The sequence below is a fragment of the Chinchilla lanigera genome, unplaced genomic scaffold, assembly GCF_000276665.1.
Source record: "Chinchilla lanigera isolate Chin_1 unplaced genomic scaffold, ChiLan1.0 scaffold00070, whole genome shotgun sequence".
Lineage (NCBI taxonomy): Eukaryota > Metazoa > Chordata > Mammalia > Rodentia > Chinchillidae > Chinchilla > Chinchilla lanigera.
Genome location: NW_004955471.1, coordinates 2,514,465 through 2,520,544, shown reverse-complemented (window position 1 = coordinate 2,520,544; position 6,080 = coordinate 2,514,465). Strand labels below are relative to the sequence as shown.

Here is a 6,080-nt window from a genome sequence, read left to right as displayed (position 1 = left end):
TTCGATCTCCGGCTAGAGGACCTGGAGTGTTAGGCTGGTAGTCCCATCAGGGATCAACCCTAGGAACTGCCTGTTCCCTCAGGGGAAGGTCTGATCCGCACAGCGCATCTCATCTGCATGGGCCTGGGTGGCTAGTCAGATGGTTTCTTTTCCCTCTGGGGTGAAGGTGGACAAGAGAAGAGTGTAGAGGTCATTCCAAGTAAGTTGGTACATTTGGGTCAGGTATTGGAACTCATTGATATATGAGGAGGGGTCAGAAGTGAAAGAGCCGAGGCACTTTTCAAGTTGTGAAAGATCGGGGAGAGACCAAGGTTGATGGACATAGATGAGTCCCTCTGCTCCTGCCACTTGTCTCAGAGGGAAAAGCCCAGATGGGGCGGGGAGGGGAAGAGCAGGCAGAGCAGCTGATGCAGTTTTGGAGCAGGTGTGGGAGGCAGGTGGGGAAGGGAGAGGTGACGCTGGGGTTAAGCTCACAGCGGGGCGGTACAGCAGAGGGGGGCATCAGGGTTGGCCTGGGGAGAGGCTGATGGTCGCCTAAGGGGCGGGTCATTAAGCGGCTCAGGGAAGGGGTAAGTTTGGGAAAGGTCATGGGAGAGGTAGTGTTGAGAGGTGGGGGATTTGGCTAGGGGAATCTTCTGGGGGCTACAGGAAAGACAGAGTTGAGGCTTGTTAGGGAGAGCGAAGAAAGCTTGGACATAAGGCACCTTAGACCATTTATCATTGCTGCCACAGTAATTGTCTAAGTCCCACAGGACATTGAAGTTGAGAGTACCCTCAGGTGGCCAAACAGACCCATTATCTAGTTTGTATTTTGGCGAGGCAGTTTGGCAGAGGAAGGTGAGGTGATTGACTTTGAGATCGGAGAGGCCGAGGGGGCTGTGGAGAACATACTTGAGGCAATGGAGCACAGAGGCATTGGGAGAGTAGGGGAGGGAGGAGGTGTTGCCCATGATGACCAAAAGAGAGGCGAGAGAACAGAGAATGAGGAGACTGAAGACCAAGAGAAGTACCAAATGGGACGGGAGACCCAGGCCCCCTTAGCAGACATCTCCAGCTGGGGAGGGGGGTCATGAGAAGGGAAGGAACAGCTCGATGTGTTGACACGATTTGGGGAGGGACCATAAAGGCCAGGGGTGTGAAGCTGGGAGAACGAGCCATCTGAGAAGTGGGACAGAGGGGTCTTCAGGGAGAGACGCAAAGAGGAAGGTTTAAGTCTGGAAGAGGAGAGTGAGGAGAAAGAAGGAAAAGAAGGCAGGAGAAAGAGGACTTACGGTTAGGAGGGAGCGATGTGTGGATGGAGAGGTCGGAAATGAGGCAGGTCCGAGGCTCGAGGTCCACTTCAGAGGTGGTCAGTCATGGATCTGGGGAGGGGTCCTCACTTGGGAGGGACTGGCTGGAGCCTTGGTGTCCCTCCCAGGGTTTGGCACCAAATGATCGGGCCAAGACCTACACAGAACCAGACCAGACCTTCTGACACTAAAGGTGTCTTTACTGGGGGGAGAGCGACATGGCAGGCTGCCCAGTGGACTAGGACAGCCCTGAGCTGAGCAAAGCATGGGGTTTTAAAGTTATTTTCCGGGGAGGGTGTCCACGGGTCAGAACATTTTCTAGGGGGATGTCCATGGGCCAGAACAGCCTGAGCGGGGAGTGTGTTGATTGTCACAGTTGAATGTCTGGTTCTGCCAAGGCGGAAGAGGGCAGGGTTGGCTTTTGTCAAGGGGAACTGGAGGGGAACAAGTGAAGAGGAAGGGGTTTTTATTATTGAGAGTTTAAGTCCCCCGTGGGGGGAGGTTGCCTTATGACTTAACAGGGAATAGCTAGGTTAAGTGGGACTTCCAATCCTAGCTTTGTGAGGAATCTCCAAACTGATTTCCACAGTGGTTTCATCAATCTATACTCCCATCAGCAGTGAAGAAGAGTTCCTTTTTCCCTACAGCCTGTCCACCCTGATTTTTAAAAATTCTTTATATGTCCTTGATAAAAGTCCTTTGTCTGAGGGGCAGTTGGCTAAAATTTTTTCCCAATTGTAGGTTTTCATTTTACTGTATTGGTGATTTCTTTAAGACCACTTTAAAGATTAAAAGATTTATTCATGATGCTACATTTATCCTGTTTCCTTAAAAAAATGAAGAACTGTTTATGTGCCCAACTTGCAGATACAAAACTTTATACAAATAATGTACAGCACATAAAGGCCTCTGGAGCAGGTGAAATCCTGACACTATGATTTGGGCATTCCTGCCTCAGTGATTCTGGTTTATTAATCTGTTCCATACAAAATAAAAACTGGAATTATATTCAGTGTTGCTGCTAACATTTAGAAATTATGTTAAAATATATTAATAGAATTTTCATTTACTCTGTGACTGAAAAATACTCTAAGCTGGAAGGGAATCCAAGTTGTTACAAATTTTAACAGTATGACAAATTCACAATTCATTTTGGCTGGGTCTTCCTATAAAAAAAAAAAATCACTTAAGTTCTGACATTATCATTCTAAGTTGTGGCTGCTTGCAAAGATCATTGATCAAAATATTTATCGCATACTTTAAAAAATTCCTTTCAAAAATGGTATAGCACCTAAAAGAACTAGCAAATACTAAATGTCTTTGTGTGTACAACCAAAAGGCTATTCTTCCAACAGAATAGGGCATATTCATTTCAGAACCAATCATAGAAAGAGAAAACATATCAGAAATGTGTATAGAAGTTAATTACAGTTTGTGTTGCCTTTTCCCTTATTCTGTAATAATCAAGGAGAATTGAGTTTATATAATCTATCCAGATGATATTCAACAGCACATCAAGAAAATATTCAAATTCCTGAAAGGCATTGTGAACTAAAACAATTACATATCTAAGGAAGACTGAAGGGACAAGTGTTATTTGCACCTTTTTGTTTGATAGTTCTTAAGTCTTACAAGTGTGTAAAAGTTTGCTGATAAACAAAAATCACAATCTTTGCTAGTGGAACTATAAGAAAAATAAATGAAACATTTATTAATAAATAAAGCTTATTTTATTACTTTGTGTTGATGATACAAAATTTCAGCAAAGCTGATGCATTTAAAAATGAAACTACATTATATATTACAACAGACAGATGAATCTGATTCCTATAAATGTCATGACAATTAGCATTGTACAACACATGTAATGAGCACTTAAATTTTGATTATGAAACAAATATGTATTCATAGTTTCAGCTTCATTTTCTTCTGCAGCCATCAGGTGCTCCATTCATTTTACACTTCTGTGTCTACAAACAAGCAGAGACAGTACTTTTCATGACAAGACTAATGTAAACATGAACTACATTCACAAACACTTTATAGTAACATAGCATTAAAAGGCAACTTTGTTCTCCTTAGAATGCTTGCCTTCACATTAATAAGACATCCCTGGGACAATCAGTCACAGCTCAGAAGCTAATAGTAAAGTTTATAAGTCCAACCAAAGTTTTCCTAGTATTCTTTAAATGATTCTAAAATTATGGCATTCACAAAAGAAGTGCACTCTTAGCATTCATGACATATACCTCCCCAGATGTTTAAGAACCTTTATTATGACATTTTCCTAATGCAATCAAATTAAATTTTTACTTTACGTGGCTCAACTGTGCTATTTACAAAAATGAAACCAAAACCACTTACACATCAATAGCCAAGTAATATTCTTAGAAAGAAAAAAAAACCGAAATTTTCCAATCTGTACATCTGCCTGTGTTCATGAATACTTACTGAAGGCTTTGGTCCATGTTACTTTTTCTGGGGCTTCTCATTTCCTTCTAGTTTCATGTTTTCTCTTTCAATACATGTAATTAAGATATTACATCTCCTTTGGACTTCCTGAGTTAAAGATACAAATGTACATGATAATGTATTTTCCATCTACAAGTTGCCTTGATTTCAATTTTTAAATGAAGATATGTTTTAGAAGATAACATATAAAGATAATTTCACTCTATAGAAATCTGTCCATTTGCAACACCAAAAAAGTCATCATGTTCAGAAGTTTCCTTTCAGAGTCTAATTAATACTGATATAAAAATCACTCCTATCATATGCAGTGATGTTGAAAGTTGTATAATATTGAATGAGACCAATAAACTGATTTTTAAGCTGTGGGCATGAATATTTAATCTAAGCAAATTATTTAATTATAATATTAGGAAATATTTTAACAAAAACCTCAAATTTTTTTTTTAAAGTTACCTTAAAGAATATAATTATTCTGGCCTGGTGATGCTGGTCAATGGCAGAGTGCTTGTCTAATATGCATGAAGCCCTGAGTTCAATCACCAGCACCACCAAAATAAAAAGAGGGAAAGAAAAGAAAAACAACCCTTTTTCTGAACTTGGCTACAGGACATGAAAAATCCTGAGCACTCACCACTGAGAACTGCGAATCCACTGTGGCAGTTCCTCATACACATCTGCCTTATCAAATCCAAGCTAATGAAGTTTGGCTGCTGCATTGAAAATGTGATCCTCCTCTTCTGTGTAGTTTCTCTTTTGTTTGTCCACTTGATATTTGCAGCCAATGAAAATGTGATTTGTGCTACCCAATCTATAAAAGTCAGATACTACAAGAAAAAAAATCCTATATGAGCTAGTTTAAATACAGTTTTACTATAATGCTAATTAGATATGAAAGCTGTATGACAAATCAGAATTTCTATCCAGATAACCTCAATTGCATTTGATAACCTTTGTCCATAAAATCTTTATCATCTTCATTATTATTAAAAAAGAAGTGCAGATCCAAATGTTCTGAGCATACTTCAGAAGGTAATGCTAACAGTTCTGATGTATAAGTCAAAGATGCAGTTAACTGATACTGCCAACATTTACAATTTTAGCATGTTTTTCTCTGAAGAAATTTTTACTTTTAAACATTTAACAATTTACTCCGAGTGTCACTCAGGCAATGCATTTATTTACCCACTGACTGTCCCAAGTATCGCTCAGGCAGGTGTCATTTTGACCAGTCAATTCTTTTTTAAAAATATTTTATATAGTGTTATCTTTGATGAAGTTGCTCAGATTACCAGATATAAGAATGCAAGATTGATCAAACATTTAAAAAGAATAAAAAAAGAATTTTAAAAAACCATTAGAAACGATAGAGAGTTTCACCAAACAAAATGGTAGGAATTCAACAATGAACCAATCAGTTGGGTTTGCATGAGATAGACTGCTACTTGTCATTTTTATATTTCCTGTTATGTTATCTTACAGAAAATGAATGAAAAATGCAATTTTGGGTCATTCTGTACTAAAATAATTGAGATGGTGAGTGGCTAAGCACTCATTTCCTTTCCTTTAAAACATTAACTCATCTTATGACAGAAGGTATATTAACTGCAATAGTTATTACTACACAAAGTACCTTTGCATCAAGTTCTTTTTTGGTAGTTCTTTTTCTTTGAATTCTTTCCTCCCTGAAGGACTGGACATCAACAGCACTGAAGAGCACATCTCAAGCTCTGTTCCCAAGGGACCTTACAGCGCCAGCGCAGAGGACAGTGTCTCAGTCTCCGTCTCTGAGAAATTGGACAGCTACAGCTCTGAGGACAGCATCGCGATCTCCTTCTCCGTTGGACTGTACAGCAGCAGTGCCCAGGACAACCGCACGCTCTCCATCTCCCAGGGACTGGGCAGCAACAGCAAGGACTGAGAGAGAAATTAGTGAAACCACACCATTCAGAATAGCATCTAAAAATACTTGAAATACTTAGGAATCAACCGAACAAAAGAAGTAAAAGATCTGTACAGTAAAAATTACAGTACCCTGAAAAAAGACATCAAAGAGGATTTCAGAAAGTGGAAAGATTTTCCTTGCTCATGGATAGGAAGAGCCAACATGATGAAAATGGCCATACTCTCAAAATTGTAGTACAGAGTCAATGCAATCCCAGTTAAAATACCATTAGTATACCTGACAGATTAGAGAAAACATTCCTAAAATTCATCTGGAACCAGAAGAGGCCTAGAAGAGCAAAAGCAATCCTGGCCAACAAAACCAAGGCAAGCAGCAATACAATTCCTGACTTGAAATTACACTACAAAGCTCCTGTG

The 6,080-nt window shown here is 39.8% G+C and overlaps 2 long non-coding RNA genes across 3 annotated transcripts in view; one reads left to right on the top strand and one right to left on the bottom strand.

Moving 5' to 3' along the window:
• LOC102015100 overlaps positions 1 to 5,747 on the top strand; it is a 20,015-nt gene extending 14,268 nt beyond the window's left edge. Inside the window, exon 3 of the long non-coding RNA XR_263515.2 lies at positions 5,450 to 5,747. This is a non-coding gene — a long non-coding RNA (uncharacterized LOC102015100). The remainder of the gene's footprint in view (positions 1 to 5,449) is intronic.
• LOC102014887 lies at positions 2,045 to 5,480 on the bottom strand. Of its 2 annotated transcripts, XR_001237050.1 has the most exons (4): positions 5,392 to 5,480; positions 4,393 to 4,585; positions 3,654 to 3,848; positions 2,045 to 3,259 (listed from the first exon to the last, which is right to left on the bottom strand). It is a non-coding gene; the product is annotated as an uncharacterized LOC102014887 (long non-coding RNA). The 2 variants fall into 2 exon arrangements; XR_263514.2 differs by having other exon boundaries at positions 2,045 to 3,848.
• Positions 5,748 to 6,080: the final 333 nt, after the last annotated feature.